The following is a 20,750-nucleotide window of genomic DNA, read 5'->3' on the forward strand; positions in this document are numbered from 1 at the left end:
TTCGTATGTCTCTTCCTTCTCAACCAATAGTACGCAACTCCCCCGAATTCGTTCTTCACATATGTCGAGAATATTCTAGACTTAAAAGTTAGATTTAACTTCTGCATAACTTTTCTATTAGTTAGAATAAACAAAATTTATTAGCTTGCATTACAGGAGACCATAAGAAGGGTGTGAATTTTCCTTAAAATCTTATTTTAATTAAAGTTGCAGTTTTAATAGGAAGCTCGCCATCCCAGTGATCTCAGAAATTAACCTATTCCTCCATTCGCTCTCCACTGTGAATCTTTCGTTGCGATCTTTCCATCAGTGAATATCTTTACCTCTCCTCTCTCTCGGTCATATGTTAGACTAGTAATTACATTTTTTTTTCTTATTAAACGCCATGCCTGGGCCACCTCCCACGAGTTAATAAGTACCAAGAGTATGTTATTGTCAGTAAAACATCGTAACATACACATTCAAAAAACTTAAGGAAACAATACACTGTTCTGGATGTGGAAACAGGAGCAAATAGTTTCCACTATGTCACCCTATTCTCACCCCCTTCCCCTTCTGTCTCTCCCATCTCGCATCCTACGGAGTAATTTTCGGGAAAAGAAAGAAGTCTATTGTGTTATGTTAATGACTTCTGGTGTTGCGAAAGGGCTTGGGCGCAAAAGGCAAGCGAGAACGACATGCTTTGTTCGAGCTAAGCCAAGCCGCTAGGAACTGTGGTAACCTTGACGAAGAAAAGAATCTCAGTAAAAGTCCATTGTAAAAGAACTCTTGGGGGATGAACATTATTCTTTTCTGCTCTGGTGACGTAAGTGTTTTTCATACGACACATTAACAATACGGTGGTTTATTTGTGTTAAGATCTTTACAAATTAAAATCTCCATAAATGAAGAAGAGAAAAACTCAGTAGCATTCCAAATATACAATATAATCATTTCCTCCATCTTCTAATTTTAGGAAGTCAATAGATACTCCCAGTAGATTACATGAATGACCCATCAAGAACACGATCAAATTCTTCGAATGTACGTTGTCATTATAATCACTGCTTAGGATTTTCAGTTGCGATTGTCTGTGATGATGATGACGACGATTGTGATGCAGCACTGAAACTGATTCTTTGGTCCTAATGAATGGCAACACTTTCAGATACGAATGAATACTCGAAATTGGAGTAAACTTTGATTTTATATTTTAGATCATCCATATTATATATATATATATATATATATATATATATATATATATATTAGGATAACCAAGCAATTTTATATGCTTGGTCATTTTAGCTCCTAATCCCAAGTATGCAAACAATTAAGTTTGCGCCTGAAACAAAGTTCAAGTCTAAAGATGGTACAACACCAGGGCAACTCATTGTAAAGGTGGTTAAAGCTTTGATCACTATTCTTAGTATTTTCCCATAATGTAAAGCACATCTCACTAGAAGATGTATACTGCAATGCATTATGGGTGGGGTCACTACCCAGACCGGTTTCGACCTTTTTTGAGGTCTCCTCAGTGAGGAGACCTCAAATATACCCAAGTTAAAAATTTATTCCCATCAATATCTCCTCCAGAGATTTTTATTAAAACTTAATACACCTTGTTGCAACTTATATAGGTAAAGTTGATAAGGCTTTGTATTACTAAAACCTTGGTATTTAGGGTCTAGCTACTCACTGAGGAGACCTCAAAAAAGGTCGAAACCGGTCTGGGTAGTGACCCCACCCATAATGCATTGCAGTATACATCTTCTAGTGAGATGTGCTTTACATTATGGGAAAATACTAAGAATAGTGATCAAAGCTTTAACCACCTTTACAATGAGTTGCCCTGGTGTTGTACCATCTTTAGACTTGAACTTTGTTTCAGGCGCAAACTTAATTGTTTGCATACTTGGGATTAGGAGCTAAAATGACCAAGCATATAAAATTGCTTGGTTATCCTAATATACAATATACCCAAGTTAAAAATTTATTCCCATATATATATATATATATATATATATAAAAATCATATGTAAAAATTTCACTTCGTAATTTGGAATTTTAATTCCATTTATGTCAAAAATTTCATCGGTTATATTGTCGTCAAGAAAAATGTTCGCCAGAATTATGAATTTAAAATTATTCAAATATTTTGATGTTTTCAATAAAAAATAAACAAAAATGAACCTCCCCCCTTTGAAAGACAGCAGTAGACACTTCCATTCATGTGAAATATGAGAACACTAGATAGTAAGATATTTTTTAGATGAAACAGATTTCATTTTCTATTTAAATGTGTACATCAGTAAGTCATTGAACATGATTGACACGTTCGTGAAAAGAACTACATTAAAATGTTGTTCTCTATAAAAATAATGCAAAAGTGAGATGATTGTGTGTGTGTGTGTGTGTGTGTGTGTGTGTGTGTGTGTGTGTGTGTGTGTGTGTGTGTGTGTGTGTGTGTGTGTGTGTGTGTGTGTGTGTGTGTGAAAACACAACAATACAAGTTGCAGCATTCATATTTAATAGTTTTATTACGTATGCATTAAATATTATTCTGTAAAATTCTATAAATATCAATGGAGTAAATTTCATTTGCATTAATTGAACATAATGGTATCTAATTTACGATTCAGTTATTCCCGGTCGAAGGATGTAATAACTTAATGAAACCTGAACTGAATTATGAAATGTTGACACTGAAGTTTGAATATCACTATCATTTTTTTAAAATTTTTTTAGAATTGTTCTAGTGGGTTACTTGCTCGAAGCTGATATTATGTTACATTGGAAACAGTAAATCGACTGCTACACATATTGCTCGTCCTTTATCCTAAATTTCAAAGCTGCTTGCGATATTCTTTTCGGCATCGCGGTCTGTATGCACACATGTCCCACGTTGAAATAAGTATTTGGACATACTTGTTTCCGAATGAAACGTACCGATATATCTATTCCTGTCATCTCATATGGCTTATACGACTGCATAAGGTAAGCAGCTACATAACATTAGAATCGATTGTAAATCATCATACTGTCAAACACTGACTGAGAAAAAATGAACTGTTATCAAAGAGAAGAAATGTTGTCATATGATGTTATATCATTAGCGTATCCATTAGAGACATTAGTAAAAAAAGACCACTCAAAATCACAGCAGTATGATTTTGAGTCCTCCTAGTTTAATTTGCGTTTTTGTTATTCGTATTGGTGTTTTTTCCACTGTGACACATGATGTGATAGTTCCGTGTTGGAAATCTGAGGTTGCATCAATAACTGATGATGACATTGGGAAAGATTTAACAAAAAAATAACAGTAGTACCTGTGTTCTGAAGTTAATATTTGGAACTTTAAGTATTTGAATAGCCATATCCTTTCATCGTAGACATCTGATCTGATTTTCCCTTTTCAGTCGTTTCCGACCGTAGGTGACTTTGTAGGCATTGTCCACAAAGTATTCCTGGTGATATTTTTACAGAGTAGTTCATTATTGCTTTTCCCAACCCCCCAATTTTATTCGGGCTGGGGACCGGCATATTGTTGGGACGTATTCATGACTGTAATCCATGTGTGTTCAGGGGCCGCTTTGCCTGTTCTGCGGGACGAAAAACACGAGTTTCCGGGTGAAATAAAACCCTATCTCCCTATGAGACCGGCTAACTCACCTTTAGTCGAAAGAAACCAGATAAAGATTTCTTACGTCATTGACGGAATCGAGCCCAGGTCTTTCCGACCAAAGGGCTTCGTCTATACTGACTGAGCTACGGAGGCTCTCATCGTAGATGATCTGGAATAAAAATAAATAATAATCAGCCATTCGTTTCTATACATTTCAGTATACGTACTGGACGATGGAGGCAACATATTCAGGTATTTTTCCAGAGAAGAAAGGTATATATGTGTGTTGGGGGGGGGGTATTTAATCCAAATTTGTTATTCGTATTGGTGTTTTAAATTTTTCTATTTTTATATTCTAAGAATATGATTTTTGAGCTTTTACAGCACCTTCGGGAAAAAAATTAATCTTTTCCCAGTAATGCAGTATACCTAAAAAAAAAAAAGTGATAGAGAGAAGAGAAAATAATCACTCTTTGGTATTATATTAACTAGTTGAGAATGATATTTTATGCAAGCTGGATAAGAGATGAATACTAGAGGAATACTGATCAGAATTCCTTAGTGCCGTGCTAGTGTTAAGAGAGAATGTAAAGAAAACAAAATATGATAGAAAGATGTACATGGTTATATTTTCTAAATGCATGCATGTATTCGCATGTACATACTAAATGAATGTAGGCATTTGCATATGTAGGCATTCGCGTTTGTTTTTCAGAAACGCAGTGATAGCCACATAGCAGAGACAATTTCGGTTAAGTCCATGGACCATAATGGAATCTGTGTTATTATTATTATTTTCATTTTTACTGAAGAAAATGTAAGTAATGTGAAACCTCTATTGCCAAACTGCGTATTCCAAGCACAGTCGCATAATCAATAAATAAATAATAATAAAAAATCCAAATGTCCATGTCAAAAGTAATTAGGTTGTACTTTTTTATGTGGATAGAGTCCTGCCCGCTACTGTTTCACTTCATTCCTATTATTTTTATTTTTAATTTTTATTTTTTTTTTCAAATTACTATACATAGATTCACCTTCCCTCCCCCCCCCCCCCCCGAAATGTTATTGCATGCTGAAAGACGACAGCTAGTCCTCACAATAAAAGGACACAGATTTAAATGCTGACATTCGTAAACCACACCATATAATAACACAAGCAATGCAGTTAATTACTTTTTTTTTCTTGCTTATGTAAGTACTTAATTTATCCGCAGTTATCAAATTTCCAGAATAAAATAATCGCATTCATTGATGATATATTTCGAATGATAATGGGAAAAAGTATACTGATTGCGGCTCCAAAGCAGAACCTACGGTTGCCAGTGCCCATGAAAACATGGCATCGCGTTCCTCTCAACTAACAACAAAAAATATTTCTTTATGTGAAGATAGCATAATATTAGTTTCAACGGTGTCGTGAATTTCCTTTACTGACAGTCCCCATATATTTCCATTTTGAACTTGAATAAAATGAAAGAATTCTTTCTCAAAACAGTTCCTTGTACTGCAAAGATGTTTAATTGAGATCCACATGCATTAATGCATATGATTCAGAGGAAACACCGACAAATTCTCATTCAGCCTACACTTCCTACTCAAGTGGACTTTTTTTAACCAAATTCATGTTTTGTCAAAATTCTTCTTCCCTCACTTCCCCCCACTAAAAAAACGACTAAAGCTGCACTTGGGATTTATTTTAAGAAGGATGTCATGCTTTACTCTCATCAGCCATATACATAATTACACATAATATGAGATATGGTATCGTATGGTATGCATGGTATGGTATAGTTTTGGAATTCTATGACTATTATTAGAGGATTTCGTTTTTAAAAAAAAAAGTACGATACTGAATTTGTCACGTGCTTCCTTTGTCATGTAATGATGAAGAACGTGATGAAGGTGAAATTGTCACGTTTTGTATTAATATAAACAGGAAATTATTATTTTAAGAATCTCACATTCAACTTCAAAAAATTAACTGAATTCAACTAAACTATTTTAAAATTTACTCTAATACTTTCTTACAATTCACGCTAGAGAATCAACTGTAATTGTTTTTATGATAAAACGTTTTCATAAGAATGTACGTGCTTGTGTGTGCGTACGTGCGTATGTTGCGTTAACACCTCACTTTCTTTAAAACCTTCAGGAAGACCACACAGGATGGAGGATTATTGCTATATCCAAGTCGGGTCAATTCAGATTTGATCATTTTCTTTAAGAAAGCAATTCTGTCTGTTTTTTTTTTAATTTTTTTATTTAAGGAATAGTTTGAAGCTGTGATCTCAATAAAGCAATCATAAAATACAAAAATAGAGTTCCTGAAGGGAACTGTATTTTTGTCGAATAACTCAAGCTAAAGCTCGTATATTATCCGTAAGTTATTACAATACTATTATTTACAGAAAAATTTGGGTTCTTAGTGCAAACGTCAGTTTACCCACTTAGTGGGAAAATGTCGATATTTTAATCTGTTTTTTTTTTTTTTTTTTTTGATTCAATCCTCTAATGCATTTTATTCCCAAAAGGATCAGGCGAAGCTTCTTTACTCCCAACTTTTAAATCGGCAGCAACTAAACCTTTCCAGTGGTCCTACACCCTAACAGGTATCCATCGTTGCCTGAAATAGTGTGAATTATGCGGTCTTTTTTCTATTTCATGCTATGATTCGAATGAAACAAAACGTTAACACTGAAACGTACAATTGCAGCACTTATTGAGGAAAATTCAATGCACCTAAAAAAAAAGTAAATACATTTTGGGTTTTCGTAAAGTACATAATGCTTTATAAATTACATAAATTTCTCGAAATGTCGAGAAATTTCATCTATACAAGTAGTAGTAGATATACCTCATTATTATTATTATTATTATTATTATTATATGTAGGTCGTGTTATACGATATGTGTCTCTGTTGTTTCAACATCATCTATAGAAACAACAGAGACACATATCGTATAACACGACCTATAACAACTCTCTACATCCCCACACCCTTCAACAACTCATACGATTCTTTTGTAAGATCACATCAGATACCCACGCAACTCAACAACCTACCAAGAAAGTTAAAACACGTAGATAACTACAGAACATTAAAAAACGAACTCTAGAAAATATACCAACAAAGTTAAGAAACCATTAACACTAATATGCACATCACAAATCACTAGCATCCAATGCCTACATCCCATATATAAACAGTGGCAACAACACAAATAGTGAAGGCTAAATCCCACTCTCTTCATAAAAGCTAACCCAAGCTTCGAAGTAGGTGGGATTAACTTGCCTCACTCATCTACAAGCTACCCTTATAAGCAAATGCAGAAATTTGTATGTATAATCATTCTTTCTCAAACTTAAAAAAAGTAAATAAATAAATAAAATAAAAATGAAATAAAAAAATAAAAAATTATACAAAAAATTCTGTATAATCTTCATTGTTAATATTAGAAGAACATGTGTTGTAAATACATAATATAAAGGCAAAAAAAGTATTATTAAAAATTTTAATTGAAAAAAAAATTATTATTGTTATTTAGTTACTATTTATTTAGTAGCAAGTAAAAGACCAGAAAGGTAAAACTTTAGTATATGAGTACTGGGGTAGACAAACTAGGAATCTAGCCTCCACTTCAGGAGGCTACAAAGCAAGTAAGTAACCAGTAAGCCTAGTACAGCCCGAAGAAATTCATCTATCCTACTGTGAGATTTTAACTCACTGTGTGTCGTTAAAAAAAAAAAAAAAACGTTATTCTTTTGGCCATCCAGACCAATCAAAATGTGATAATAAGCGTAGATCCCAATAATAACAACCAAAAACTTTTTCGTGTTGATACAACATGTAATAACAGCTTCAATGTTATTTAATCTAATACAGATATTAATATGTATTAGATTAAATAAATAAGAATGCAGAAATCGTGGCTTTTCTGAATCAACGTAGCTTCCCTAACACAGAACCAAAATTCAACTAAGTTGCTGAATCTTAGTTTAAATTACAGCTTACGTATACGTGCATCTAATGGAAACTGGAAATAGCTCATTCCCTGCAAAAAAAAGTTAGCCAAGGGCTGGAAATTACTTCGTTATTAGGATTATTATTAGTGCTCAGAAATCACCAAAAGAAAACGGCCAGGTCTTTGATATGTCAACGGACATATGCCAACTGGGAAAACCAAAAACAATTAGCATAAGGACAACCATGTACTCAGGAAAGTAAACAAGAAGACTGCAACAAGAAAATATGCTCGTCAATAGGCAGAAAATTGAAGATTATGAGATGATAATAATAAGAAGGAAATTATGCAAAATATCATTGTAAACTCCAACATGACACAGGAAGCATCATCTGTAGGAATACTTCCTTCAGAATCTCAATAAGCTTCGTGTCTGGAATGTACCATCTCATTTCAGACAATATTACAAAACACACACCTTTTCTGAATCAACGCAGCTTCCCTAACACAGAACCAAAATTCAACTAAGTTGCTGAATCTTAGTTTAAAATATACTTATATCTAATGAATTCAATTTATCTTCACTTCCTTGGTCGTGACTGAGTATCCTGTATGGTAAGGGGTTTGTATTTTTAAGCATCGAAAGACAAGTTGAAGCAACCTCGGAAATTACTGAATAATGACGTCATTTTCTGCAAGTTTCTATGTTAGGAACCTGGCTGGGTGCCTCCACTATCAGCGAAACGATGTCCTGAAAATAATTTCTCAACCCTGAATGCCGAAAGGACAACTCGCGGCAGGTTGCCAGTGATCCATAAAGGTCAAAACAGTGTAAGACACCCATACCGTGACGGACAGCGTTGACCTGCTGATGCAGTGGTTTTTGTCTTGCTCGGCTGAGTACCGTACTTGACAAATCCGCAAAGTTTGTGACAGACCGCTTGTTCATAAGATGCTGTCATTCTGTTCCGGCCACCTGCCTACACCAGCGTGAATCCTGCAGTCGGTAGTTGATTGTGACGTCATGTGTCCCACGGAGTTCTCTGTGTCTGAAGATGTCCAGTCCTGACAGTTTACTTGTCATACTTAGGGAGGTTTCGGATGAGAATGTTCCACACTGAAGAGTTGTGTTGTTTGTGTGTGTGCATGCGCTTGCTCAGCAATTAATTTGCTACGAACTGTGCTATTTCGTCTGGAAAGTGGCCCAAAGGCCGGCTTCCTGAAATAATCGACATTAACCCGTAGATCCAAGTGTAAAAAGGAAGTGTGTTTTTCTCGCCTTGAGGCGTGAACCTACAAGATATTCACTAGCATTCACTTACTACCACAAGTGCTCCAAACAAAGTGAGGATGTAGTAACGAGCTAGGAATGACTGTTTGCCCGTCAGCGGGTGGATGACAGCTGTAATTAGCATCCATAGATTCCTACATCCACTTCCGACAGTTCGTTCACTCTCTTCGGACTGTTTTCACATGCATTCCACCCGTTTGTTTGTGTGCATCCCGTGACGGCCGTAATGTTGTCGAGCATTGTGCTTGAAGTCATAATGTGATATAGTTTTGTAAGGTATGTGTTAGAGAGAAGAGAGAGAGAGAGAGATAAATGACTTCCACCGGACTGTAATTCGTAATAAGGGGGGGGGGGGGGAATAGTGCCTTTCTGAAGACAGGTAGAAGGGCACAAAACTGAGGTATAAGATTCATAGAAGCAAAGCACATATTTATTTATCATCGCCGCTGTTGTCTCTCATCGCAATTCTTTCTCCAATATTTTTATATTTTTATATAGTATCTTCCCGCCAGCTCTTGGATATGGGGATGTAGGTTTTTGAATAAATTTCAGTGCTTCATTCTGAATTCTATCAAAAAAAAAAAAAAAACAGCGTCCTTTGTAATCATTTTGGACAGTTTTACAGTACTAATTAGGCAATCCAAGGTCTCTTTCATTTTTGCACTGTTTTCTAGTGCGTGCTCTTGCGCATCAACAAAAGCTTCTTTTATTTCCCGTTCAACTTTACTTTATCTTGAATTCCAGTTTTTTTTTTTAATTTTTGAATTTAATTCTTTTAACATTCTTGAGTTCAAAGATCTTGATTTCAAGGCTCCTTGAATCTATTTCAAGGATTCTCAGATTTTTGTAGCCTTCTTTTGCGTTGTACCTTTGATTATATTTCTGCCAATTAAATTATCAATATAGCATGCTTATCAAATCCAGATTACATGGATATGATTACTAACATTTCTGATTTTGGTTAATGACCCTGCTGATGGCTTTTCATACCGTTGCAAATCATTTAAGAAAAATGCCTGTGAGTATTCTAATCCCTATACTAGATCTATTTTGTTGATAAATCAGAATAACAATTTTCATGGTAAAAAATTAGAGGCGACAGAATTGCTTTGAACTATGTCAATTCTGATGTTAACCTATTTCAATGCTGTACTTCTCTGTTTAATAAATTTTGTCTTCGTAACTCAAAGATGCTTTCAAAAATTTCGTAATATTTTTAGTGACCCCAAAATTTCTAAGCATTTTACGATCCACTTATGCTGAAGGAATAAAACGATTTCAATGAAGTCGGATTTTCATCTTTTTTGATTTCTACGAATTATTTTATCGATTACTAACTGGTATATTGTGCGACTGGTGTTTTTCTATAATTACACAATATTCTATCAAGTAGAAGCAGCTTCTTACTAAGTGATCGTAAATCCTGTCAATTCTTAAGCATTAGTGATAAAAACGTAAATTATTGATAGTTAGCTGGCGAATCTCCTTTTATTTTGTCTTTCGCATTAGAAATGTTCTTGCAATTATCATCAGTTTCCATTCATATATATATATTTCCCATTCAAATAATATTACTGCTATTTCCTCTGTCAAATCAAGCCAAGACAGAGTTTATGTAGAGTGATATACAGAGAACACATCAAAGCAAGCAATGACAGGAGAATGAGTGCGCTCTTTGTGCGAGTCCATCACCTCCATTCCTCTGTTCCATCGCCAACCATGAAAGCCATTACAAATAATCACAGTATTGCTGCAGATAAATCCCACAAAACGCATAAAAATGTATAAAAAACTAACAAAAAACAAAACATAAAGAACATAATCGAAATAAAGCAGCAAAAATTAATAAAAATCCATACCAAATAAAAAAAAAAAACGCCTGCCTGTATTCACTTCACCAACATGCTTAGTCTTAAAGAAAATATAAACACTGTGGGCACTTAGAAACATCCTCAAAGGCTTGTCTTTTGCTGTCCACCTCAACTTGCCGAATTTTATACCGATTCCTTCCAACACAGAGGTTATATGCATTCGTCAAATCTAAAATGCCCTGCGAGAGGATGATAAACCTGAAAAGACTCTAGGATGAATGACTCAACATTTGTCCTTTAGGTGAAAAGACCCATGAGAGAATCTCGTCTGGGGTGAGAGGAACCTTTAGCCAAAAAGAGTTCAACTGAAGAAGGTTAACTATTTTTCATAAGAAGGTCCCTTCCTTGTAACTTGTTTCTTTTTATTATTTTTTATCGCTCTAAATAAGAACGCGCCATTAAGACATAACATGGTCAGTTCAGTCTTAGTTGCTTCAGTTAAAATTCCAAGTAAACCAAAATTGTAGTCCCCTCTTTTTGAACTTCTCCGGCTTAACTTTTTTCTATCTCATTTGATGCATCCATTTTCTCTTTGTATCGTTCTATAAATCCTAATAATCACTTAGAACTCTTTCAATAATTTCTCTAGTCCAAATACCCAAATAATGAACTCCTAGGATTACTGCGGAGGCGTGCCTTCACAGGCCTCACAAGCTGTTACGGCCTAACACAGTGTGGTCGACCTGTTCTTTGGCACTCAGATACGTCTTCTGTATCGTTATAACGGTTAATAGTCCGCTACACAAATATCCTACTGATCCCGAATGTTTTATCGTGTTGAAAATAACAGGTGGCTGCATTCCAACCTTCTGAAGTGCTGTTACAGCTGCACTGGTCTCATATCCCCCCCCCCCCCCACTGCATGTTAACCTGAACAGCTAGACAATTATTTCTCTCTACTGATAAATAAGCGAATGTCGGCTGCACACAGCGCCGCTAACGGAACTGGGCTCCGCAATTCTGTGGGGGAATGCTGGATTGTGCGGAAGTTGTAACAGTATTTATGGCAGGACTATGTAATATAGACATACTTTTGTTTTTCATAACTCTGATGTTGAATGGTCTTGTTATACCGTAAAAAAGGGAGGAATGGTATTATAATTTAAAATTGTTTTTTCAATTAAAACAATATAACAGAAAAATGGTCATTTTTAAGAGCATTTAACAATGAATTGATTTACGGACGAAAAACCATTCTCCATAAACCACATCCGTTCAGCACTGACGTTAAGATTAGCATATAACAGTTTATATTCGATAGAATATTTTAATCGATATAATGAATTGTCGTTATTAATTATATACATTATTATATACAATTATATACATTATATACAATCCATTATATACATTAAAATGAATATAATGGATTGTCGACATTTTTCGGTATTTTTGCGAGAACTACGACGTCTCTGATAAAATTGTAGCTTTCAAAATACTTTATCGAGTGGCAGTGCTTCTCTAAAAGTTCAAAGGAGTACGTCAAAACCTACAGCGTGTTTATTGTTCTGGTCTCTAGACTATTTTTTTTTGTGTGTGAATCCCATCAACACAAATGAATGATAAGAAAAAAAGTCATAGCAACACAGTGGATGAGCCAAACTAGCAGTGGTTTGGCTGCTGATTAAACAGAGCTGATTAACTGAACCAAAACGAGAGAGAGAGAGAGAGAAGGAAGGAAGACTAATCTGACAATAATGCAAAGTTTTAGTTCCCAAACCATGGCCCAACTATTGACCAAAAAATGAAGTGCGTTTCCAATAAGTAAAAGGACAAGTGAGGGAAAAAATGTAACATTAGATTTTTTTTTCTGATGTTTCAGAAAAGTACATGCTGTAGTTGAATAAAACGTGCAGGAACTACAAATCAGAGACTTATATAACTTAATGAATAGTAATTATTAAATAAAAGTAGAAATTGGATTTAATTTGAATATTTAGCAGGCACGAAGTTAAATAAGTTCCTTAAGTTAGAAGAAGTATTTTTGTGACCATTGGGTGGTAAGTAGAGAGTCTCCACTTACTAAACAATGGGCTGTGGATTTGAATCCCAACTTGCGTGAATTGTGTGAGAAAGTCAGATGAATTTCATTAGCCAGTGTGAGACCCCAACCTACTTACTCGAGTCCTAAAATGGCTTGAAAAGCTTCATATTTACTCTCTTAGAACAGGCTTCCTAATTATTGACCCTTGATCCTTAGTTCACTCACATTACTATAAAGACTCAACATACTTTGTCGGATGAATATGTTCATTAATATCGACATAAAGAATTGGTAGGATATTAGAATATATTGAAATATTTGACTTTTATTGTGATCTTGGTTTTTAATAAGATTCTACCGATTGATTAGCACATAAAATGATCAGAATGAGTGTTTATACTGTATGTATTTTATACTATATTGTAAATATACTGTAATATGCTTACAGTAAAATTACTATAAGCTAATACTTTTCTATCAGTTATATTGATCTTCTGTTATTATCCCAATGTTCAGCGTACATATTCATACTTCCGGTATATTCATAAATGCAGAGCGGGGACTTCTCCGCTTTGATTCATTCTTCGATCAGTGTAGAAGTAGTTCGAGCAGATCCGAGTTGTATACATTTATATTTAGTGCAAATCGCATACTATGGCACGTGGACATAACGTGATCTTTATTGCGGTTTAGGTCACCCAGGTCAGGTCAACGGTATTCATTTCGCAGGAGGAATAAATTCACCAGAAAAGCTAGTTAGACTTCTTCGAGCGAGCAAAGGAAGAAGGTGGATAACATGCTGGGTCTCAGCAGGGTGGATGAAGCCTACATCTACACAGTCCCATTGGAATTAGCCGTAGTGGTGTCACCACAGTGGAACGTCGGATAGATGCTGTAGATCACTAGGCCAGCAGAACGAAGAGATAATAGTGGGGGTGAGTTGCATAAACACCAAAGTCGGAGGGGAGTATCCCGTCTTCCATCGCCGCCAGTGTATTCAGACGCCCGTGTGTGAAGAACCATAGCAGGTATGTCACGCCGTCCAACTGCTAATAAGATTCTATAAAGGGCATGAAACGGCAAGCATTCATCACAACAGGAAGCAGGAAATAGCTCGCCATGTACTTGCCACCTCCTAAGTGTTCAACTTCCTTCACATGGGCCAGTACACATGTAAGAAACTGTGTTTCTTTCATGGAATAATGGGAGATGTGTTGCTAAATGCTGCAGAAATTTTCGCTATCGTAAAATAAAAAATGGATATCGTAACCATACTTGCTGAAAGCTATACACTCACAGTACACACACTGCTGATAAGTACTTTGCATATCTTCTTTCTGCTTCTATAGGTTTATCTACGTTACAACTTGAATAAAATTCAAGGGAGAATTCATATAAAATAGCATAACAGTCATAAAAAAAAACAAAAAGTGGTTGTCGAAGAAATTATGGAATCTATCGAGAGTAAGAGTTTTTATTGATGGAGCCAATGCTTTTTTTTTTAGAAGGGGGGATGAAGTTTGTACTTTATAACCAGCGAGATTTCAACGCCCAGGTGCAGCAGGAAAACGCCAGGTACCTCACCAGTAGCTTACCTAAAAATTCAATATTTATAGAGATTCATTTTTAATTTTTCGCTGATTGGAATAAAGATAACTTTATAATGAAAAAAATATATTCGTTCAATAATATAAAAAGTAATTACAGCAAATATTTAAAATAATACGTACAAGGCATTAGAGAAGGTTAGATATTTACACATTTTTAGCATGCAGAGCACAAACGCAAGAGGTAACGCTCGTTCTTCAAACACAAATGAAGCTGAGAAATCGTATGACATAATTCTTTTGAAATAATCTGATTTCAATGTGGGTATCTAAGGTAACAGTATACAAATAGTTGCTATTTTATTAAATAATACCATAACATTGCAAATAATATAACAACAACAGTATAGGCATTACAGACATAAGTATAACATTTTGAAGCAGCGAAGTATTATTTCTTAAAACATCACTAGCCGAGGGCCAACTTGCGTTCTGTTGTTTGTTTTAGGTGATGAACCTAAGTTACATGAAGCTCAAATATCTGATAAGCATTTGGTTCTCATACAATCCGAAATATGGAAACCAAAAAAAAAAATCGTTCGACTTCATAGATTTTTTACTTTACGCTTGTTAAGATTGTTATATACGTTCAATATTTTCTCTTTATAAGCTAATTATGCAAATCATTCCTTTTCCATGCAATATTCTCCTATTGAAGATGATTGTAGTACTTCGATGAGGAACAGCTGTGTGAGTTTATTAAGAGGATGAAATACGTCATCATAGATTTACATAACATGTAAAATACACCCACTGTAAAAAAGCAGAAATTAAAAAAAAAAAAAAAGGTAAACGAGGAGAACACTACTCAATGTTCCATATGTCAGCCCCCCCCCCTTTTCCCCTATATGTTAGCATAGTCACTTCATTTACTTTTGACTAATCCAGCTATTTTCCAAAATCGATGTGCAACTTAGAAGAATTACACGCTTTTCATAGGTTGGTTAAAAAGCTTCTCCATAGCTGGAACAATAACGTTATAGTAGGATTTTTAGTAAGCTTTTTTTATAATTTATGTTGTTGCTCCATAAAACAGATATACTGCTACTACACACAAAAAAATCAGACAAAAATACTGTATAGTGGGTTATGCATGGTGGCCAACTGGTAAATGCAAATCTTTGGCAAGTGTTCTAATTCCTCTCGAAAGTGAGGGTTTGCCTTCGTCCCAAACACCACATTTCGTGTCAGACAACCTCGATGGCACATTCGTTACTGAAAATGACCTTACAAAGCTTTGAAACAGTGTTCAGAGTTTGAAGTAATCTAGGAAGTGCCTCCCCCCCCCCCCCGAAGTAAGTCTCTGTCAAACAATTCTTGAACAAACATAGGGCGATATCGATGCAATTTCAGGTCAATTTTCACATGCTGATCGGGAGATTCTAAATTCCAATGTTATTTTACACGTCGATCTCATTGGTAATCTCCTCAACTTGCCTGCACCGTTTACCCTTTTTCTCGACGATTGAACACTTTTTGGTTTATCCTTTACAATTCAAGTGCTAAAGAGTTTCTTCTACCCCCGCAGGAATGTTTGTTCAGATGGAACTCAGTTGCAGCTCCTTCATTCTGCTTCATTTCTTTACCTGTCGTGCATCCAAAAACTAACCGTAACGTTCTCCGAATTTTTTTCTGATCAGCCATGGTTATCAGAAAATATAAAATAAAATAAAACAAACATGAAATAAAAGAAAATAAAAACATTGAATGCTGGGAAAAACCTTATTTTCAAAAGGAATTAGAAAACGTGCTCAATGACTTGTATTTATTAGTTTCATAGAGGTGTAACGGTACTTTACAGCCACCCCATAGGGCGTTATGCAAATGGCGGTTATGCAATTTAGGAGGTAGATCGTGTGGTGTAGAGTAGCCTCTCGCGAAGATTCCTTAGGGGTGCTATGTAATAATAACGAAAAGTTACATTGAATCCTGCACACATGAATATTCACATTACTTTTCTTGTTTTTTAGTATTTTTTTCAAATAAAACTTCCCATAAATAAATATGTAAGTTTAGAATTACCTCTTCATTACATTTATGCAAATTCACATAATTTTGCTGCAAATTTGGTCCAAAATTGATCCAAAACATTTTGGCTTTTGAATCATAATGTATAGTCTTCATCGTCTGAAACAGCATTACCAAATTTACAAAATATTAATTCGAAATCCGTATTTTATGGTGGCTTAGTTATAATACTAATAAAGTTTATTATCATCATCATACATATAGAGGCCGGTCAAGTGATTAGCGTATCCGCTCTCGAGTTCTAATCCATGGGGCATGGATGTGCGTGTTATCCTACTAACTTTGTGTGGAAAGGGCATCTACGACCCTATTACTTCTTAAGCTGCACTCCCAAAACCCAATGAGGTACGGGAATGACCATTCGACGTCAAAATGACGTTGTGAATAACTATGTACAGAGTACATACAATTGAAATATTATTATTACATTTTCTATTGACTCCAAAGATTCAGCAAGGAATGCCAGGTAAATATTTTTATACAAACATATATAACTAATGATACTCATAATGCAGTATTTTGCATTTTAAGTACATATTTATAATATTATATTTACAATAAGCGAAAATTTTTTGTTCCATTTTTTTAAAATATCGATTCAATGAAGCATAAATTGCATGCATCCACAAAGCTTATCTGAGATATCATTGATCTCACACACAATGTGTTCTGGAGCCGGCTCACGCGAGCCGGTTGTTAAACCAACAATGGCTATAAACTGGCACACACTTCAATTCACAATGGCTAACGGAATTTGAGCGATAAGCTCATATATGATGACACAAAAAATCAAGCAGTGGACACGGGTATTACGCACCCTTAGTGCTCCCCCCCCCCGAGTCATTCCCTACACAGCAGCTTGCGTAATCACAAGGTAATTCTTTCAAAGGGCGCGTTTTTATTTTATTTATTTTTTTTTAGCGAGCTGGTTGTTAAAAATTTACCGTACACCCTATGTATATACTCCTGCATCAGCTTGAGAAAACACACACGATACCTAGGAATTTGATAGTGCACCAATGAACTGGAAGCCTGAGCTGGTAGAGTGCTTTGCATTTGGTCTGTAGGTTGTGTAGTGTTCATGTTTCTCTTTCATAGTGTAACCTCAGGGCTCGTATTAAAGTACTGTGCTTTGCAAGGTTGTGTTTTCAAATGGCAGTAATATTTGATGTGCTGCCATTGCAGTGCTGATAAAGTTGGCATCATTTCTTTGCCCCCAGAAGATCAGCTTTATCGTGTTATACTGCAGAGATATTAATCTGTTTAGTTTATAGTCTGCAGAATACAGAGGTTGTTATATCTTAATGCATTTTCACATAATACCTTGTATACTAGGCAAATACATAAATAAAACAACCACCGCTACACAGGTCGAAGTAATCCCATACCACGGGATTTACCTTGATGCAGACATGAGCTGGAATGGATATGCAAACTCATGTCTGCATCAAGGTAAATCCCGTGGTATGGGATTACTTCGACCTGTGTAGCGGTGGTTGTTTTATTTATGTATTTGCCTAGTATATACGAAGATGGATGCTGGATGGATTGTTATGTACTTATTGTCAACTGGCTGGCTGAGTGGGTTTCTGAATATCACTGATTTTGCCTTGTCAGTGATTAGGTGGATGGAGTTTATGGTGAGCCATATGGTGACCAGATAGATATCAGTAATAATAATAATTCGCTTTACTTACAGGCCTTTAAGGCTCACCTGCCCTGAATGATTTTCGTAGATAAGAACGGTTGTTTTGCCTAAATATGGCTTTTTGTATGTAAATTGCGTGTGTTCTCCTGCCATTTTTTTAAATGATCTCAAACACTTGAAAAATGTCAAAATATAATAATAATAATCCGAGGTACTCGCATGCCTTTATGACTTCAGACTAGTTGGTAACCATAATTTTAGGATAAGGTGGTTAGTCTTAATCATGTCTAAACATATATTTTTATATGTAACCATGTGTTTTTCTGGCCGGTTTGTCGGTTTTGTGAAAAAGGAAAAACCCTACCAACCTCTGTAAGCGAGTAACTTTCAATTGAAAAGCACTGATGAAGGTTCTTCGCATTCTCTACAAGATTCGAACCAAGTCATTTCCAACCAAAGAGCTTCGTTCGAAACTGGTTGGAGGCTCAAGCTTAGCAATATTCATATTATTAATAGCACTAAAGCTCCATCTATCATCAATATTTAGTAATTGTACTAATCACTTTTTTGATTACTAAATTCCAAACGTTTATGGTCTTGATACTCGTATCTTCTTCCCACTTATTTTATTGCCAATTATATTAATTTCGATACACTCTTTATTACCGATTTAGTTATTCTACTCCATATTCTATTATTATTACTGTATATCTTGTCAGCTCGCATCCTGTTTTGAAATATTTTCTACCCATCGTCATGTTAAATTGTTTGGTGCCCTTTGTTTCCAGTTATCCCATCAACGCTAACCTTTATTCTACTTCACTCCCACTTTATTTCTTCGACTATCACCCCTCCTTTCGCTCTTTCTCTGTTGCAGTCAAAAATTTACTGACTAAACCGAAACGTGACATAATCATTTGTAATTTTTCCCATCAAAGAAACTACTAAAGATTGCACGTTCTCCTAAAATGCCACCTTTTTGAACACTGGGTCATCAGAGTGGCGTGTCACGGACACCATTCAAGTCCTTCGGGGGCTGTAAACACTGCCAAACCAAAAGTTTGCCAACTGTCTGTTTAGAGTACTTCATATGACGAAACCTACGAGTGTTAACGTGATTGCCCAGTTAAGGCTCGACTCCCACGAACACGACAACGATAATCAGTAGCTGCTTCAAAATACTGCGTGTTTGATAGACCCGAATGAGGGAGAAGCTGTGAGACTCTACTTTGTAGTTAAGAAAGTTTTACCGACGTGAGCGGTTACTCAATGTGATTTAGCCGTTTCTAATATATGAAGGATTGCATAAAACAGATACAGGGCATAATGGTTTCTACGAAAACAAAAAGGAATGAAGTCATGTGCATTTAGGAAGTCTCTTTGGTTCCTAAAAGCGCCGCATGAAATTAGGAAAAGAAAGAAATATTTACTGATACCGGAGACGACTTAATCATTAGGCTAAATATTTCAACGAGTTTCCAAGGCACTGTATTTGAAAGACATCAATCTGAAAAAGCAGTTATTTTCGTTTACTATAATGATTTAAAGATCCACTCTCTGTGGAATGCATAAGAAGGTAGAGGATTATTGGCTTTTCATCGGAGACCAAATAAATGAAGGATAGTGTAATATTCTGAATTTTATCGTAACAGTAATATTTTGAGGTTATGTTAAGATACGAATACGATTAATTAGAAATCGATGATATTAAGCTATGAATGTGAAAATCAAATCGACTAGAGGATTATAAATTTAGTTTAATCCTTTATCCAAGTGTGAGCAAACAAAGTTTGTGCCTGAAAGTATCTTTAGGACTGGGGGTAAGGTGGAGCAAGCTACCAACACTCCTATCTCAGTATCTCCCATAATGCAAAACACATCTCCTTGCGGATATGTCTAATATTATGCATTAAGGGAAGGGGCCACTAAGCAGACTAGTTTCGACCTTTATTGAGGTCTCTTCAGTGGGAGCCAGGCTCAAGTTGAGATACCAGGCAGAAGCATTAGCAAGGTCATCTCTACCTATAGGAGTTGCCAAATGGTGTGCCACCTTTTTATTAAATTACTCCGGATTTAGAGAAAGTTGTTGAAAGTTTATTTCGACTAGAGGATTGTATTCTTGCTTAAGTAAATCGGATTCTTTACATTAAAACCAGAACCTATGCGTGCTGAAGCTCTAACCTCATTTTCTGTCACACTTCTATCAATAGTCTTAGAAACCAATATTATAAAGATAGAGAAAGAAACAATTGCTACAGTTTATCAAGAGGATGAAAATAATTTTATACGTAAATTTATTTATTTATTTATTTAGGGAATAATAATAGAATGGCGTTCGCGCGGTTAGCCTGGTGGCTATGCGCTTCGCAACCATATGCCTGGGGAAGGAGTGTCCTGGGTTCGATTCCCGTCGCTGACGCGAAGAGATTAAGGATCTTTCTCAGTCATAGCTGGACGTGGACAGCAGGGTTTTTCTCCCCAGTTTACCTGGGGTTTTTGCTCCCGCAAGCAGGCAAACCTGCCCCGTGAACATACGCAGCTACAGCAATAGAATATACCGGGAAGTATAGGGCTATCTTTGCTTTATCTTTATCCTCGGGATGGGTACGACTTAGAAAGGCTTAAGATAGCTCTGTAACAGGCCAGTAGGTCTAATACGAAAAAGAAGAAGATAATAGAATGGCCATGAGACTCACACAGCAGATATTGCACTATTTCATGAAATGATTTAAATCAGTATGAAGTTACTAG

The sequence above is a fragment of the Typopeltis vanoorti genome, chromosome 16 (assembly GCF_054136105.1).
Source record: "Typopeltis vanoorti isolate ZY-2024b chromosome 16, IOZ_Tvanoo_1.0, whole genome shotgun sequence".
NCBI lineage: Eukaryota > Metazoa > Arthropoda > Arachnida > Uropygi > Thelyphonidae > Typopeltis > Typopeltis vanoorti.